General features: G+C 36.2%; 1 pseudogene; it reads right to left on the bottom strand.

The window, feature by feature from the left end:
• Positions 1-13,175: 13,175 nt before the first annotated feature.
• LOC147791881 (uncharacterized) lies at positions 13,176-15,200 on the bottom strand (annotated as a pseudogene).
• Positions 15,201-20,397: the final 5,197 nt, after the last annotated feature.

Genomic DNA, 20,397 nt, shown 5'->3' with positions numbered 1-20,397 from the left:
GTTATCGTTATCACTAGAGGATATGAAATGATGCAGAAGTTTATCAAAAGATTCATTCTTTCTTGAACTCTAAATGCTTTGTTTTTTTTTAGTTCGATCAAATGTTCGCTTCTTATATATCCAATAAAAAACGGACGAGGAGATTGATTTGGATCGACATCAACAAAAATTTGTTTGAATTTATTCGTATTCACCCATTTATTTATAGTAATTATAAAGTGAATGGTATGAACGATGTTACAAGAATAAAACATTCAACTTTATACCTACACGGTAGACCCTTTAAGTTATTTCTTGAATTTGATGCTCTCATATATCAACTACATATTGTTCAATATTATGCTAAAAATTATAAATTTTTTTGATCCGGTATGATGTTGAATTAAATCTAAAATAATTAAAATTATTATTAAAACTAAATCATAAAAAGCAAGACTTTAGATTACGATAATGATTCGTCTTTCTTCATTAATTTTTTTATTAGTTTCATTGATAATATCTAATATGAAATATGTAACTATTATTTTTAAATATAATTTTTTTCATTGTTTCATATACTATTTTTCTAAATTTATCCAAATATTTTTGTAATGACCAGAAAATTTCTACTCAATTTAAGTCGCCATTCATGAGTTTTGAATGCGAAAATACTTCCTTTAAACTTTATGATATGGAATCAAACCAAGGGAAATCTCTCCTACCAAATAATATGAAATCAATCCAAGGGCTTTGATACCAAATGATAAGGAAATCACTGTAAAGGGGAGTAGGATTCAGATTACCTTGTTGATCTTATATCTCAAGTCAATAACACTTGTTTGAGATTCGAATCACTCTACAAGCAAGATTGATCATGTCAAGCTAGAATGATTATACATGTAACCTAAACTACATAAAATTGCTAAGAAACTTAGTCATTGGCTAAAGAAGAGCACAAATGCTTCTTTTACTCTATTTTCCAAGTCTACTTACAAATACAACATACATGACTTTATAGCATCAAAATGAAACTATTGAAGGCAGGCAAGAGTTGTAACATTCATACTTTATGATCATAATTAACCATTATGTAAATGTAACCGAAAGTATATAAAAAGTCTTAAAATTATATTAATGAAATACAATAATTCTAAATTACTCTAAGTTGTAATCCACCCAAATTTATAACAATGAAACTTCATTCTTCTTCAATGTGGCATGAATTGAAATATCTTTTGATAATTTCAACAACATTTTCTTCACATCTTCATTGAAGTATATTGTATGATTGATGTCTTTTGGTTCATATCACTCTCATAAAACATCACATTCATCTTAAAACACAACTATAAACTTACGTGTTTTGAAAATGTAACAACCGGGAAAAATAAAATAAAATAATAATAGTAATAATAATAATAATAATAAAATAATAAATAAATAACTAATAAAAAAAATATATAAAAAAAACATTTGGTAACCCAACCCTCCTCCTTCCTTCAATCTCTCACCACTCATTCCCTACAAATAAATCTGTCAACAAATCAGTAATTCCTTTTTTGTAAAAACAACGGGCAGATTTATCCCGAATTTCTTCCTTCCTATGAAAACAAATCGAAAAAGAAAAAACAACAAAAGGTTTAAGCAAATTTAGTTTAAGAGATATGTCATTTGAAGAGGTCAGTAGTCGTTAAATCTTCCTCTTATTTTATGAAGTAATATTAATTTGGTTACCATTATTTAGTTTTGAATTAGAGAATAAATGAAAAGAATTTTATATGAGTTTTAGGAATGATTTAGGTTGTCAATAATTTTATATGAAAAGAATATAAGGAAATGATGGATTAAATTAAAAGCTAAGAATATAATTGTTAACTAAATCAGGAGGAAGACAAAGGAAATAAGAAAAAACTAAATAGAGATAGGAAATACATAATACTGTTACGTGAAAAAGAAAGAAAATAAATAAAAAGGGAAGATTTGAAAGTAAGGATAGATTAACAAAATTGGCAGATAGTAAAGATTTGTTCAACATAATTTTAAAAAATAAAACAGGAAATATCAGAGGGCAAAGAATTCTATCAAATTTCGTCTAACCAATGTAAATTAGAGAAATGATTTTATAGAGTTCAAACTTGAAACTGATGTTATGGGCTCACATAGGTTGACATGGATTTCAATGAACTTTCATTAAGGATAACGACGGAACATCTGCCTAAGCTAACCAGGTAAGTGACCTTACTATCGGCATGGTTATATTTGTTGTTGACACTGTAACGACTTGAAATTTTCTGCTTAATTTAAAGTCGCTACTGTATACGTACCATAAACGTTGAATGCGGAAGACTTCATTAAAATTTCATAAAACATAACATTTATCTTAAAACACAGCCATGGACTTGCGTGTTTCGAAAACATCTTTAAAACGACACAACAAAAGACTAAATAAAATGAATAAGAGTTTAAGTTAAAAACATCCTAATCTAGCCTAAGTCTAAGAAAATAAATACCACTACTCTATCCATGTGTCATGGTCTCGAGTTGCAATGCCGTCGTCATCCGTACAGGAATGCGTTGCCTTAACTTGAAAAATGTAGTAGCACATGGCTTGAGTATTTCTATTTAAAGAAATACTAAGTAAGTGACTCCACTATTGGGGTTAAATGCAACAATCACATGCAATGAAATGATGGGACCTATCTTTCGTTTCGTTTCGTTTCGTTTTGTTTTCCCTACGGTTCTGTCCTAACGGGTAATTTTGGACGTGTACCATATACTCTACACACAGCCCATACGTGCGAGTATGGGCTCACCAGCTAGTTCGCACACTGCTGGGCCACTTTTCTTATCTTGTGGGCATACTTTGGGAGCCCCTTATGCCGGGACCCGTTAGAACTAGTAACCATCACGGCAGCGCTATGCCAAACATAACGATCGTTGTCCTGCCATTGGATATACGCGTCCGTAGCCTCGTGATGGGATAGGGGTATCCCCAGATGCATGAACACACATAATGCATGAGGTCCCCACTACTTCTACAATTTCATTATCCTTTAATACAACCTCGCTAGCATTAAGTACATATCATATCATTTTTCATATCGTTTCAGATATCTTTCATCATTCATATCATATCGTTTCTCATTCTTCCGTTCTCAAATCATACATAATTCTAACGGGGTTATATTTCATGTCATTTATCGTAATTTCATGTCATTTATCGTAATTTCATGTCATTCATATCATGCTGTATACACACAATTTAAGAGACCTAACATAACGTTCTATGCTTTTAACATAACATTTCATCATATACACATCATACCATGACATATTGCATCATAATATATCATATCATAAACAAGTAATAACGTAAACACTTCATAGTCATATCATCCTCTAACTTATCATAGCCTAACGTTCTTATACCTATCACAGACATATCATTACGTGAACGTACCTTAGTCATATCATCACAAGAACTTAACCTAACGCTATCGTTCTATCAATCTATCACAAACCTATCCCTTTCTACCCGTAACCTAACCGTATTCTTCCATCAATCTCTCTTATCCATATCACTCCGGTATGTAACCTAACCTTAACGTTTCGTGAACGTATTTTACTCCTATCGTTACATTTCGTTTTGTGCATCCTTCTTGTATCTTATCTCAAACATATCCTTGAACACATCGTACAATAACTATTATCATACAATTCACATATTATAACATATACATAACATATAAGAAGCATATCGATCCACAGACAATTCACACATATCAATATATATGACACGTGTAGAACCACAGGGCACGTGTCAACATCAAAATATAACCATGCCGATAGTAAGGTCACTTACCTGGCTAGCTTAAGTCGTTGTCACGAATATATCTTTAATGAAAGTTCGATTCCGTCATTTGAAATCCAAGTCAACCTATATGAGCCCATGACATCAGTTTCAGGTTTGAACTTTACAACATTATTTCTCTAATTTACATTGGTCCTTGAAATGTTATATATCTATAGTTATATTTTTATTAAAAATCTTATTTTTCATGGTTACTGTTGTATAAGAAAGTAGATACAACTATTTCAATTTATTCTGGGATTTACTACTCTATGTATTTACCCTCTATATTTACCTTTCTCTCTATATTTAGTTTGTGGTTTTTAATTCATTAATTATTTATTTATTTATTACCTTTTAATTTTCTCATGTATTACAAATATCATGTGATCTCTGTTTCCAAATCTTTCCTTATCTCAATGTTTCGAATTCAGAAGTTTTATTAGTCATTATATTTTTAATCTATTCATTTGGCTACTGATAAAAATTTAATATAATATTTCTAATCTGATGTGATTTGCTAGAATTCATATAAATGATTGACATTTAGTTTCTAACTCAGAGCTAAACCATTGTAACAATTCAATAAAGATCTAACTATAATTAACTTTGATTTCTAAAAAAAATAGATAAAAGAAAATGAAGATTTAATATATACATTATTGATCATATCTATCTTACCTAAATCTACGGTGAATCTGAAATAGGTAAAGGTCATTCTCATTTTTTTTCTCTCCTCAAGTGAATCCGACCATTATTGTTTTTCTGTTTCTATTTGTAGTAACTGTTAGTTCCCGACATAAGGATGAGTTGAGGAGAGATAATTGTGGGAAGGAATGAGAGGTTAGTGGAGAGAAGTGGGGAAATGTTGTTATTGTTGTTTTTATTTTATTTTATTTTATTTTATTATTATTACTACTTTAACTATTTTTTTATAATTATTTTTATTTCTTTATTTCTTTATTTATTTTTGGGCTATTACAGACACTTGTCCCATGGTTCTGCACGTGTCATATATATTGATATGCGTGAATTATCTGTGGATTGATATGCTTCTTATTTGTTATGTATATATTATAATATGTGAATTGTTTGATAATAATTACGATACGATGTGTTCAATGATATGTTTGAGATAGGATACGAGAAGAATACACAAAACGAAATGTAACGATAGGAGTAAAATACGTTTATGAAACGTCAAGGTTAGGTTACATACTAGAGTGATATGGATAAGAGAGAATGATGGAAGAATACGGTTAGGCTACGGGTAGAAAGTGATAGGTTTGTGATAGATTGATAGAACGATAGCGTTAGGATTGATAGATCGATAGCGTTAGGTTACGTTCTTGTGATGATATGACTAAGGTACGTTCACGTAATGATATGTCTGTGATAGGTATAAGAACGTTAAGGCTATGATAAGTTAGAAAACGATATGACTACGATTTACGTTATGACTTGTTTATGATATGATACATTGTGATGCAATATGTCATGGTATGATGTGTATATGATGAAATGTTATGTTAAAAGCATAGAATGTTATGTTAGGTCTCTTAAATTGTGTGTATACAACATGATATGAATGACATGAAATTATGATAAATGGCATGAAATAAAACCCCGTTAGAATTATGTATGATTTGAGAACTGAATAATGAGAAACGATATGATATGAGTGATGAACGATATCTAAAACGATATGAAAAATGGTATGATATGTACATAATGCTAGCGGGGTTGTATTAAAGAATAATGAAAATGTAGAAGTAATGGGGGATAAGGAATCAATACAAGAGGAATAAGATTTGGATTACCTTATGATCGAATTCTCAAGGCAGGAACATTGTTTGAGATTCGAATCACTCTACAAGCAAGATCAATTATGTCTAGCTTGAATGATTCTTGTTGATCAAATATCTCAACGCAAGAACACTTGTTTGAGATTCGAATCACTCCACTAGCAAGATTGATTATGTCGAGCTTGAATGATTCTACATGCAACCTAAACTACATAGAATTGCAAAGAAACTTAGCCATTGGCTAAAAAAGAGCACAAATGCTTCTTTAATAATATTTTTCAAGTTTGCTTACAAATACAACATACATGGTTTTATATAGCCTCAAAATGAAACTACTAAAGACATTCCAAGAGTTGTAACATTCATACTTAATGGCCATAATTAGCCATTATGTAATTGTAACCTAAAGTAAATTAATAGTCTTAAAATACAATAATGAAATACAATAACTCTAAATTGTAACCCACCCAAAATTTATAACAATCAAACTTCATTCCTCTTCAATGTGGCATGAATTGCTTGATAATTTTGACAACATTTTCTTCACATCTTCATTGAAGTATATTGTATGATTGATGTCTCTTGGTTCATATCACAACATACATGGTTTTATATAGCCTCAAAATGAAACTACTAAAAACATTCCAAGAGTTGTAACATTCATACTTAATGGCCATAATTAGCCATTATGTAATTGTAACCTAAAGTAAATTAATAGTCTTAAAATACAATAATGAAATACAATAACTCTAAATTGTAACCCACCCAAAATTTATAACAATCAAACTTCATTCCTCTTCAATGTGGCATGAATTGCTTGATAATTTTGACAACATTTTCTTCACATCTTCATTGAAGTATATTGTATGATTGATGTCTCTTGGTTCATATCAGTGGACCTCATGCATTATGTGTGTTCATGCATCTGGGGGGATACCCCTAACCCATCACGAGGGTACGGACGCGTACATCCAATGGCAGGACAACGATCGTTATGCTTTGCATAGTGCTGCCGTGATGGTTACTAGTTCTAACGGGTTCCGGCATAAGGGGCTCCTAGAGTATGCCCACCGGATAATGAAAGTGGCCCAGCGGTGTGCGAACTAGCTGGTGAGTCCATACTCGCACGTATGGGCTGTGTGTAGAGTATATGGACACGTCCAAAATTACTAGTTAGGACAGCACCGTAGGAAAAACGAAACGAAACGAAACGAAATGAAAGATAGGTCCCATCATTTCATTGCATGTGATTGTTGCATTTAACCCCAATAGTGGGGTCACTTACTGAGTATTTCTTTAAATCCTCAAGCCATGTGCTACTACATTTTTCAGGTTAAGGCAAGGCATTCCTGTACGGCTGACGACGGCATCGCAACTCGAGACCATGACACATGCATAGGGTAGTGATATTTATTTTCTTAGACTTAGGCTAGACTAGGATGTTTTTAACTTAAACTCTTATTCATTTTATTTAGTCTTTTGTTGTGTCGTTTTAAAGATGTTTTCGAAACACGTAAGTCCATGACGTGTTTTAAGTTAAAGGTTATGTTTTATAGAATTTAAATGAAGTCTTCCGCATTTAATGTTTGTGGTATGTATACAATAGCGACCTTAAATTAAGTAGAAAATTTCGGGTCGTTACAGTTGGTATGAGAGCTCTAGGTTATAGATCTTGTAGACTAGCCTACGATGTAGGCTTGACATGTTCCATAGTCCCACTGTCGGTGCCCCGTCTCCGTCACGTATGTCTTGCGTAAGATAAGAAAATGAAATGTCGTTAATTGTGTATGTTGTTATTGCTTGGTCATTATAAAATATAACTCATAATTGGACTTTATTGATTGTATTGTTAGATTGTATTGTAATTTACTGCATTCATGTTAGTTTAATTCTATATTTATTATAATTTAGAATACGTTATGTTTTACCTTGCATGGAATGTGAATGTAAATTGTTGTATTGATGATATTTAGGTTTACTGAGATTGTTGCTGTGAATTAGTAGCTATAGTTTTAGTAAGCTACTAAATGTTAGTGTATGCATGAAAATGATTTTGCTAAGCAAGATCTTATGTTTTAGTTAGACGTCTCGAACATAGATAAACTACACAGTCTTATGACCATAGAGATGAGAATGAATGTACCAATGTATACGGAAGAGTAAGTAGTTTCAAATGAAATAAAATGACCTAAGAAACTTGATAGATGTCAATATCTTATAGTATACTATAGATATTCAAAGTGGTAGTGTCTGAAAGAAAATTCTATAACTTTGAAGTATGTAAAGATGAAATTAAAGTATTAGTGAGAAAAAAAAATTGAGTTAAGACCATAAAGTTTAAAACATGTATACTTAAATTGATTGGCGAATGACATAAGTGCCTTTAATGGAAGCTGAGCTTTGGAAGTACTGAGAGGTAGAAAACTTTCCTGCCTTAATACGAGTTGAAAATTAAAAAAAAAAATAATACAACCAATTATGGAAGTTGTGAGGTGATTTAAAAGTATCGAGCCATAGTTTGGACGAGGCATTACGATCATGGTCAAAATTTTAAAGGTATATGGAGAGGGACTACGGTGAGATTGTCAAGATACCTTAAATTTAAGAAATCATGATTTAAGATGAACTTGGGTGGGGGATACACGAGGATTAGAGTGAGACATTGTCTCTAAATCAACTAGAAGTTTTGTGGTAATCCTCCTTAGGGTACACAAATGCAATCAGGAAGCTCAACATAAACAAATTGTTGTAGAAAATTACCAATCAATTTTTCCTAGCAATGTCAACCTAGTTAAAAGGTATTACTATAGTTAAAATTTCAAGACTGTCATTTTAAGTTGTGTTAAGCCTATTCTTGATATTAAAAAGGCGTTGAAAGGGTTGTGATGTCTTTTCATTAAGGTTATAGGAACATTAGTTTTGGGCTATAGTAGATAAGGTATACCGAGAGAGAGAAGCCTATTTGACAATGTTTCCTACGAAAGTTACCAAATCCTCAAACTCGTCCAAAATTACCCGTTAGGGCTGTGTGTAGATTATATGGTACATGTCCAAAATTACCCGTTAGGATAGCACCGTGGGGAAAACGAAACGAAACGAAACAAAAAATAGGTCCCATCATTTCATTGCATGTGATTGTTGCATTTAACCCCAATAGTGGAGTCACTTACTGAGTATTTCTTTAAATACTCAAGCCATGTGCTACTACATTTTTCAGGTTAAGGCAAGGAATTCATGTACGGCTGACGACGACATCGCAACCCGATACCATGGCACATGCATAGGATAGTGGTATTTATTTTATTAAGATCAGAAGTCGTATGTTACAAAATAAATACCACTATCCTATGCATGTGCCATGATCTCGAGTTGTGATGCCGTCGTCAACCGTACCGGAATGCCTTGCCTTAACCTGAAAAATGTAGTAGTACATGGCTTGAGTATTTAAAGAAATACTCAGTAAGTGACCCCACTATTGGGGTTAAATGCAACAATCACATGCAATGAAATGATGGGACCTATCTTTCGTTTCGTTTCGTTTCGTTTAGTTTTCCCTACGGTGCTGTCCTAACGGGTAATCGTGGACGTTTATCATATACTCTACACACAACCCATACTTGCGAGTATTCACATAAAAACAGTATTAGAACTAGAACCGGAACAAAATCGGGCAAACAGAGGGCAAACGGGCCAAAACGGCCGTTTCACACGTGCTCACGCGCCGGCAGTGCGCTGGCCACGCACGTGGAAGTGTGTCAGTCGCAGGCCGCATGCGCACCTACCATGCGCGGCAGCTTCTGCACAGTCGCAGGTCGGCTCGGCTCGGCTCGCATTTGCGGTTCCGCTCGGACTTTGCAAGCGACACGTGTTGTAACAACCCAAAATTTTCTACTTAATTTAAGGTCGCTACTGTATACGTACCATAAAAATTGAATGCGGATGACTTCATTTAAATCCCATAAAACATAACCTTTAACTTAAAACACAGCCATGGACTTACGTGTTTCGAAAACATCTTTAAAACGATACAAGAAAAGACCCAAAATAAAATAAATAAGTATTTAAGTTTAAAACATCCTATTCTCTCCTAAGTCAAAGAAAATAAATACCACTATCCTATGCATGTGCCATGATCTCGAGTTGCGATACCGTCGTCAGCCGTACAGGAATGCCTTGCCTTAACCTAAAAAATGTAGTAGCACATGGCTTGAATATTTAAAGAAATACTCAGTAAGTGACCCCACTATTGGGGTTAAATGCAACAATCACATGCAATGAAATGATGGGACCTATCTTTCGTTTTGTTTTGTTTCGTTTCGTTTTCCCTACGGTGCTGTCCTAACGGGTAATCGTGAACGTGTACCATATACTCTACACACAGCCCATACGTGCGAGTATGGGCTCACCAGCTAGTTCGCACACCGCTGGGCCACTGTCCTTATCTGGTGGGCATACTCTGGGAGTCCCTTATGCCGGAACCTGTTAAAACTAGAACCGTCATGGCAACGCTATGCAATGCATAACGATCGTTGTCCTGCCATTGGATGTATGCGTCCGTACCCTCGTGATGGGATGGGGGTATCTATTGAACACAACTCTCTGTGGGAAACACTCGCACACTTTATTAGGCTCAATCAAGAAGAGAGTACAAGACACTTTGTAGAAACCACTACTTTGTGTTGCTTTGTATTTCTTGGAATGATGAACTAAGTAGAGTGGAGGGGTATTTATACTAGATGGTAGTCAATCTATTCCTAAAATTTCTCCATTTATTCCTAAAATACCTAAATCATTTTCCTACATTTATTCCTAAAATCCTAAATCATAAATATAATTACTCATACAATGGTTGGCCTTAATCCTATTGGGCTAGTTATGACATTTTAACACTCCCCCTCAGCACTAGTCCTCATTCGTTGCACCATGTTGAGCTGACAGCGAAAACTCTCATGTTTGCCGGTATTCAACCCTATTGTAAACAAGTCTGCCATTTGATCATCTGTCTTGATCTGTTGCATCTCGATTTCTTCCTTCAGCACTTTCTCTCTAATGAAATGGTAGTGTACCTCCACATGCTTTGTTCTAGCATGAAACACCAGATTTTCTGCTAGGCGAATCGTAGATTGGGTGTCGCAATGAATTTGTAACGACCCTAAATTTTCACATACTCAGAGTCGCTACTAACGTCTCATGCTCATCTATAATGCGGAAATATAACTCTTACATGAATATAACTGATAACGTAAACTTCAAAAAAAAAAAAAACGTTTAAAACAACTTCTTCTCTGGAAAACACAGCCATGGTCTTACGTGTTTAAATATGAAATACTGAAATTTAGAGAAAACAAAAACAAATACAAAATAATTTAAAACAATGAAATGCAAAACAACCTATTCTAACTTAAGACTACAAATTCAAATATGAGTCTACCCTATGCACGTGCCACAGACTCTGCTCGCGATGCCGCCGTCCTCCGTACAAGTGCGCCTTGCCTTTACCTGAAAAAAATGATGTGGCACACGGCCTGAGTATTTCAAAGAATACTCAGTAAGTGGCCCCACTATAGGGGCCATGCTAATGCAAACACATGCAATCATGAATAGGGACCTATCTCTAATCATCTTAGGGGTGGCCTCCAGTCTCGGACAAATTGGATGTGTAGTACTTCCCTACACACGACTCACACGTGCGAGTGTGAGTCCCCAGGGCGATCGCACACCCCCTGGACCCTCTAGTCAAGCTAATCTGTAGCGACGTCCGGAGGTCAGCGGAACCCCATAGTGTCATGCGCCTCATGAACACCCTCATCTGTGTGCTTTCGCACCTGTGCGCATTCGCGCTCATCATAAGGTGCGCGTCCGCACTCATCATCTCTAGGGGAAGTAGCCCTATGCTTATGAACATACAAAATGCATGAGGTCCCTCTAAATCCATCGTAATGTCTCTTCTGACACAACCCTCTAGTCTCATCTCTTTGTTACTCTAGGTAACGCATATCGTGGATATTTATATTAATATCATTTTCATGCTCTTAGGGTTGTGTCCTACGTCGATCTAATGACATGATCCAATATGGCACTCATCATCATCTAGCATGCTCAATATGGAAAACATCATCATATTAAGGTAAAAATCATGCAATCATCATGCTCATCATAATGCCACAACGTGCGTCAAACATATTAAGCGTCACTCAACCAAATATGTATAAACTGGCACATATCATCAAGCATCATACAATTTATTTAGCCTATCCTATAGTAAGGCCACTTACTTGGTTGACCTCGGCCGAAGTACTCCCTAAATAGCTAAACGTAAGCTCCCGTTCCGTGAGAGCTGCTTCCTACTTCGCTGGGTTTGTTTCCTATCACGCCGTTCACCACTTTTCGTTAGTATTTCACAATTAATTTACCTATAATTTAATAAATGTGAAATACGGCTCTAAAACGGCCTCGGATACCTTAATCGGGGCTGAAAACAGATCCGGGAGGGTCGAAACAGTGGAAACCGGGCTGAAAACAGGTGAGCCGAGCCGAACAACCGCCGGAGCGTCACTGGAGGGAGCCCGAGCCGTTTGCACTGAGCCTAGCCGAGGGACTGCCGTGCCGCTGTGTGACACGTGGCAGCAGCAGAGAAAGCCACGTTGGGCGGTAGTGTCGGGTCGAAGCGCGGGTCGAAGTCCGGTTCGGGTCGTGGTTCGGGTCGCGGGCTGTGGAAGGCTACTGGGCCAAGGCTAATCGTTGGGCCTCGGCTTACTGGGCTGGGCCGCAAGTGTTTGGTTTGCAGGCCGGCTCAATTGGACCGTGGGTCTAGTCTGGGTTGGTTCAACTGAACCGTAGCTTCTGGGCCGGTTTGAGGTTTGGGCCGCTGTAGTTGGGCTGGACCGAAGGCAGAGGCCAAGGGAGGAACGGGCTGGCTCTCCCGGGTTCTGGGTTCGGGTTGACCCGGATCCGTGGATCTTGTCTTCCTTACCCGACTTCGGCCGATTTTCCGGCGAGCTTTCTCTCTCCTTCCCGCGGCGTTTCCGTTGCCGATTTCGGTCCTCTTCCTTCCCTTTTCCTCTTTGTTCGTCGTCCTTCTTTCCTTTCTGGGAGTTTTGCGGCCTAAAAGCTCCTAAAAGCCATAGATCTAAGAATCGATTAAGAAACCTAATTTTCCGACCTCGGTTACCAACGACGATTCTTACGAAATAACACAAAACGCACCCTGAGTCATTGTGCTTTCGTTAGGGATCCCTCTTATGGTGGTAACAGGTCGTTTGGTGTCGGTTTGAGGGTGGTTTGAGGGCTCATCGGAGAAATTGGACACTCGCCGACGTTTGTCCGAAATCTCTCTCTCTCTCTCTCAAAATTTTCTCTCTTTTCTCCCTTTGCAGGTCTTCTGAAGATGCTGGGTGTCGTGGGCTGAGGGTGGGCGTGCTGTGACCGTCGTTTCGCGTGGGTTCCGCGAAACTCGGCGGTCGCCGGAAAACTCGCGGGTTTTCCGGCGACTGAGTTTTTTTTTTTTTTTTTTTTTTTTTCTTTCTTTCTTTCCCGGGTCGTTACAGAATTGGTATTGGATAGTCAATTTTCTGGTGCCAATCTTCCATCAAGAGTTTCAGCAATGTACTTTTCTGAGCTGCTCCAGCTGCTGTTATGTACTCTGCTTCTCTAGTTGACAATGATATTGTTGGTTGTCTTTTGTTACACCAAGAAATTGTTCTCGAACCAAGATTGAACACATACCCGGTGCTTGACCTTCGAGTATCGTGATATTGTTTGACATATCTCAAGGTCCGTCGGGCCGCATCCAAATGAGGCTTCTTTAGACTTCGCATATACTGACTAATGACACCAACTTCATTTTCGAATCCATTTGGTTGGTTCATGTAGATCTCCTGATCCAACTCTCCATGCAAGAAAATATTCTTCATATCCATCTGCCAAAATTTCCAATCTTTATTAACAAGTGCTGGAGGAACCTGTACGATAGTCATCTTCGCCACTGGACTAAACATTTCATCATAGTCTAGTCCATATTGTTGACAAAACCCTCGAGCTACCGGTTGAGTCTTGTATCTTTCGATTGATCCATCCGGTCGATGCTATATTTTGTAGACCCACTTGAAAGAGATGGGTTTAACATCTCCTAATCTTGGCACTAGTTCCCAAGTTTGATTCTGCTCTAGGGCTATAATTTCTTCCTCCATCGCTTTCTGCCAAGTTGAGTTTTGTGATGCTTCTTCATATGTCTCCGACTCATTAACTTTATCTTCTACTACGTTGGCATACTCTGGATTTGGCTTTAGGATTATTTCTGAATGTCCAAGCTGTTGAGGTGTCTTTTCATTTTCACTAGGTTCGCTTGGTTGAGTCACTTCTTACTCGCCAACACTAGTGTCACTTGAATTTTCAGGCACATCAACACTTAAGCAAATGTGTACAGTTTGCTCCCCCGTCTTCTGTGGAAGGATCTCGTCAGTTTTCTCCTCTGTGTTTTGTAGAAGAATTTCTTCAATTTGCTCAAGGCTTGGTAATACTTCCTTCTCTGAGGGCCACCCCTCTTCCATTGCACCACTTTGATCGTCAATCATGTGGTTTGAGTATCCTGAATCAATGATCCAATCATTCTTATAATCGATCTGGTCTCCCATTATCGCCATGAGTGCTAGCTCATCTTCTTCTATAGCATACAGTACCTCTGCATCCCATTCCTCCTCCATCTCCATGTTGGAGGATGCCACATTGCTTTCGACAGATTTTTTATTGGACCAACAATCTCTGGACATGTGGCCCTTCTTCCCGCAATTGTAGCAAATGCCCTCAAATCTTTTCCCTTGAGAGTTATTGTTATCATTCTTCTGAGCTCTCCCTGGTTGTACAGTTCCTTGGTGACTTCTTCTGTTGTTACCATTGTATCCGCGTTTTGTAGACGGCCTATTATTGCTCCGGCTTTCACTTGTGTAGAGTGCTTCTTCTTCACCCTTCAATGTGATGCCTCCTATTTGTTTAGCCATGGCTTCTTGGCTGACTAACAAATTTTCGAACTCTACAAGTGATGGCTGAGTGGGCCATCCTTGTACAGCAATAATAAAGCTTCTATATTCTGGTCGCAATCCATTGATTATAATCCTCTTCATTCGAGATTCTACAATGGCGGACTTCGGGTCTAGTTTAGTAATCTCCCGACAGATCGACTTGATCTTGTGGAAGTACTGAGCAATCGTCATGTCACATTGTGAAATTGACAACAACTCATTCTCCAGAAGTTGTAGCCTCGTATCATTCTTCTTTGAGAACAATATCATGAACGTGTCCCATGCTTCTTTTGGTGTCTTGTCATCCCAAATATGCTCTAACATCTCTTCTCCGATTGTGGTCTTCAAAGAAAACATTGCTTTGCCTGCTTTGATTCTCCATTTGCGCAAGGCGTCGTTAGAATCATCCTCTGGCGGCGTAGTTTCGCACCCACCAACAATCTCCCAAAGATCATGTCCTTGTAAATAGGACATCATGCATGTTGCCCATGTGTTGTAGTTGTTATTGTTGAGTTTCTTGATTCCTCCAACGATTTGGAAATCACCCATCGTGTTGGCTATACCTCAGTAATACCAAATAAGCTCTTTCGACACAAGACTTGCAGAGTCACAGACTACTCACGACACAAAAAAAAACTCACTCACAACTAATCTCAAGAAATCGTTTCTGATGTGGAAGATCAGACAGAGCTGCAACCACAGAGCATACTAAGAATTCCAGGAGATCAAATAACCGACACTAACCTCGCTCTGATATCATTTGTAACGATCTAGATCCACCGCTAGCAGATATTGTCCTCTTTGGGCTTTCCATCAAGGCTTTAAAACGCGTCTGCTAGGGGAAGGTTTCCACTCCCTTATCAAGGGTGTTTTGTTCTCCTCCCCAACCAATATCGGACATCACAATCCACCCCCCTTCGGGGCCCAGCGTCCTCACTGGCACTCATTCCTTTCTCCAATCGACGTGGGACCACCCCACATCCACCTCCCTTCGGGGCCCAGCGTCCTTCCTGGCACACCGCTTCGTGTCTACCCCCTTCGGGGAATAGCGAGAAGGCTGGCACATCGTCCGGTGTCTGGCTCTGATACCAGATTGTTGAACACAACTCTCTGTGGGAAACACTCACACACTTTATTAAGACCAATTGAGAAGAGAATACAAGACACTTTGTAGAAGCCACTACTTTATGTTGCTTGGTATTTCTTGGAATGATGAACTAAGTAGAGTGGAGGGGTATTTATACTGGATGGTAGTCAATCTATTCCTAAAATTTCTCCATATTTTTCCTAAAATTCCTAAATTATTTTCCTAACTTTATTCATAAAATCTCTAAATCATTTTCCTACATTTATTCCTAAACTCCTAAATCATAAATATAATTACTCATACAATGGTTGGGCTTAATCCTATTGGGCTAGTGATGACATTTTAACAGTATCCCCCAGATGCATGAACACACATAATGCATGAGGTCCCCCAAGACTCTACATTTATCTTTAATGACCATAACCCCCCTGTCACGTTCCAGGCTTCATGTCATTCTCATTTTCATTTCACATTTCATACACATTTCTATCAGGGTTATGGTTCCAGACAGTTTACCATGTTTCATGTCATACAATTCATGCTGTTCACATTCACATATTCTATACAAACATGCCATAATCATTCAAGGACCTCATATCGTTACATGCGTTACACATCACATCAGACTAAAAGCATACATAGCATACATTCACGTTCACATAACTACGTACTTAAGCACAATAATCTAGCATACAATGTATCATATCATAAACAAGTCATAACGTAAACACTTCATAGTCATATCGTTCTCTAACTTACCATAGCCATAACGTTCTTATACCTATCACAGACATATCATTACGTAACGTACCTTAGTCATATCGTCACAATAACGCATCCTAACGCTATCGTTCTATCAATCTATCACAAACCTATCCCTTTCTACCCATAACCTAACCGTATTCTTTCATCAATCTCTCCTATCCGTAGCACTCCAGTACATAACCTAACCTTAACGTTCATCAACGTATCTTACTCCTATCGTTACATTTCATTTTGTGCATCATTCTCGTATCCTATCTCAAACATATCCTTGAGCACATCGTACCATAATTATTATCATACAAACCACATATTATAACATAACATAACATATAGGAAGCATATCGATCCACAGACAATTCACACATATTAATATATATGACACGTGCAGAACCACAGGGCACGTGTCAACATCAAATATAACCATGCCGATAGTAAGGTAACTTACCTGGTTAGCTTAAGTCGTTGTCACGAATATATCCTTAATGAAAGTTTGATTCCGTTCTTTGAAATCCAAGTCAACCTACGTGAGCCCATGACATCAGTTTCAAATTTGAACTCTATAAAATTATTTCTCTCATTTACATGGTTAAAATTCTGATATTTACTCGTAGACAAAATTTAATGGAGTTCCATGCCCTTTAATATTTCCTGTTTTATTTTTAAATTCTCTTCGACAAATCTTTTGTCAATCTTGTTAATCTATTCCTTATTCGGAAATTTTGTTAATCTATTCCTACTTCCAAATCTTCCCTTTTTAGTTTTATTATTATTTTTTCTTTTCTTCTACATCTAAAGTGTTTTGGATTTCCATCTCTATTTCATTGCAACAATTCAGTAGATCCAATTCATTGCAACAATTCAGTAAATCTAAAATATAATTGGTTGTGATTTCCTAAACTCATACAGAATTCTTTTAATTTAATCTCTAATTCAAAACTAAATAATTGTAACCAAATTAATATTATATAATAAAATAAAAGGAAGATTTAACATAGGACTATTGACCACTAAATCTGCTTAAACTTTTTTTTTTTTCTATTTGTTTTTGTAGGAAGGAAGAAATTCTTTTTTTCTATTTGTTTTTTTGTAGGAAGGAAGAAATTCTCGATAAATATGCAGTTATTTTTAATTTGCCAAATTTTTTTTTAGGGAAGGAGTGGCTAGAGATTGAAGGAAGGAGGAGGGATGAGTTACCAAAGGTTTTTCTTCTTTTAATTTTTATTTATTTAATTATTATTTTATTATTATTATTATTATTATTATTATTACTATTTTATTTTATTTTTTAGTTGTTACACGTGTCGTTGCCTTTGTTGGAGCTGCGTTGCTCCAACCGACGGTCGATGCGTGTCCGGCGCTTGTCACGCCTCCCTCCGCCGCTCGTCGGTCGACTTTTTTTTTTTTTTTTTTTTTTTTTTCATCTCTATCCTCTACAATCTGTAACACAGTATCCCCTTTCCGATTTTCATATTTTTTGATTCGTAGTTCGGATCGATATGATTTCTTCGGAAAAGTTCTAGATCATGTTACGGGCTACGTCCTAGTATTTTTTTTTTTTTTGTCATTTTTTGCTTGACTACTGGATGAGTTAAGAGCATCGGAAGTTCGCTTACCGTTCTTGGACGATTCTCGAATTTCTGCCTTCGGATCGAGGTTTCAGCCAAACTTCTTCAAAGATCCTGTAGAGAGTTGTTCCTAAATGAATATATCAAGATTTCAGATCTTGATTCACAAAGGAAAACCGTAGATTTGAGAAAACGTTCAAGATCTTACCTCGCGAGTTTTTCTGATTTCTTGATGGAAAATGGGTCTTCTGCCACCCACATTCTCTTTTCCCTTCCAAGAGAGGCTCCTTGCATCATGATCTACCCCGGAATAGACTCCGACGGTAGTTTTCGGTGAGTCTCCTAGCGGTTCATTCTTCCTCCTCTCTCTAGGTTCTCTAACCCCTTTCTCTCACTATTTTTCTTTTGCAGGACTCTGGATAGGGTTTCATTTGGACCCGTTTGGCAAGTACCTATTGCCCCTCTCTTGACTTTTCCTATTTTTTTTTTTCTTTTTCTATTTCTATTTCTCTTTCTTCGGATATTACATGAACACAAGGTCAAAGCTTGTGAGAGCATTTTGAAAGAAAATCTAAAAGGATTGGAGAATGAAAGTTTAGGAGACCTTGTGAGAGCATTTTGAAAGAAAATCTAAAATGATTGGAGAATGAGAGTTTAGGAGAGAAATCCCCTCATCAGAAAAATTAAATTGCCTTAGTTCGAAAACCAACAATAAAAATGAGAATTATGAATAAAACGAACTAACCCTTCTATTCCTTCTATTCATAGGAACTTGAAAATCTTACCAAATAATAGTTTTAGATATTTAGTATATTAGGATATAATATCTTATTCAAATCATATTTAAATTTCATAATATATTTCAATATATATTTAATTAATTTGAATCTAGTTCAATTTTAAGTATATATTTTTATTTAATGTATTTAATAAACATTAATTATTTTAATATTCAATACATAATGCAATAAATATAATTTCTTTTTATATCTATTATATTAAATATTAATTTGAACCCTCCAAATTAAATCTATTTTATCTTTTATATTTTATATTAATTTGAACGCTTCAAAATTTTCTTTTAATTAAATTGAACATTTTAGTGTGACTATTCACTAGTAAGAGAACGTTATGGATATACAGGTTATAAGCTCCAATAATACTAAGTTAATTAATTAAACTCTTTAAGTAATTAATTCATTTATTAACTATATATATCATTTCATTATAGACCAATAGTTGACCTTTGATGCACTCTAAGACAAGTTGTGTCCATTGATATAATCATTACAAGCAAGTCGACCATTCACAAATTGTTCGTAATTATAGCTGGATCAAAAGTTCGTTTTACCCTTATAGTTACATATTTTACCTCAAGTGCCATTGATTCTTTAATAAAAAAATTTGTTTATGATCCAATCGTGATCCTAGGTTTTGAGTTCTTAACCTTGGTTATGATCTAAGGACCTTTGCTACGTGGTTCTGAGTTCTTAGTCTTGAGAAGTTGGATCTTGATTCATGTTCTAGCTTTTATCCTTGGTTCTAAGTTGTTGTTCTTGTGCTTGGTTCTTATTGTTGTTTTTATTTCTTATTTTGCCCGAAGAACATTTCCCTTAGAATTTATCATACGAGGCATGAACCTAAAGACTTACGTTCAAGGTATATTCATGAAACGATATGGTTAGGATATGTTTGGAAAGCGATATGAATAAGGTATATTCATGAAATGATACAACTATAAGATGTATAAGGATGATAAGGGTATGACAAGTTTAGAAAACGATATGACTAGAACATGCATAAGGAAACGATATGACTATGAAGTGTTTACGAAAGATATGATTATGATATGACATGTGAACAACAGACATATATATGTTGTGATATGATATGACAACGATATGATATATGTTTTGATATGATATGAGAATGATATGATATATGTTTTGATATGATATGAGAATGATATGATATATGTTATGGTACGATATATGTGATCAATTGTTATCATATGATATGATATATTGTGATACAATATGTAACACTTAAAGAAAAAAAAAAGGTAAAAGTCAACAGAGGGGCAAATAGGTAATTTTGTCTTTGCCCCTCTAACCACGATAGGGGTCCAAGTGGAACCCTAGCAAAGGACCAGAAAAAGAAAGAAAAAGAGAGAGAGAGAGAGACTAGAGAGAAACTAGAGAGCGCACGAAGAAAGAACCTCTTGAAAACTCATCAGAAACAACCGTCGGAGTCAATTCCAGCCAAGACCATGATGCAAGGAGCCTTTCTTAGAAGGGAGAAGAAGATTCAGATGACTAGAGTCCCATTT

This window comes from Cucurbita pepo, chromosome 7, assembly GCF_057944985.1.
Source record: "Cucurbita pepo subsp. pepo isolate OVF chromosome 7, ASM5794498v1, whole genome shotgun sequence".
Lineage (NCBI taxonomy): Eukaryota > Viridiplantae > Streptophyta > Magnoliopsida > Cucurbitales > Cucurbitaceae > Cucurbita > Cucurbita pepo.
This window is presented reverse-complemented; position numbering and strand designations above follow the sequence as displayed.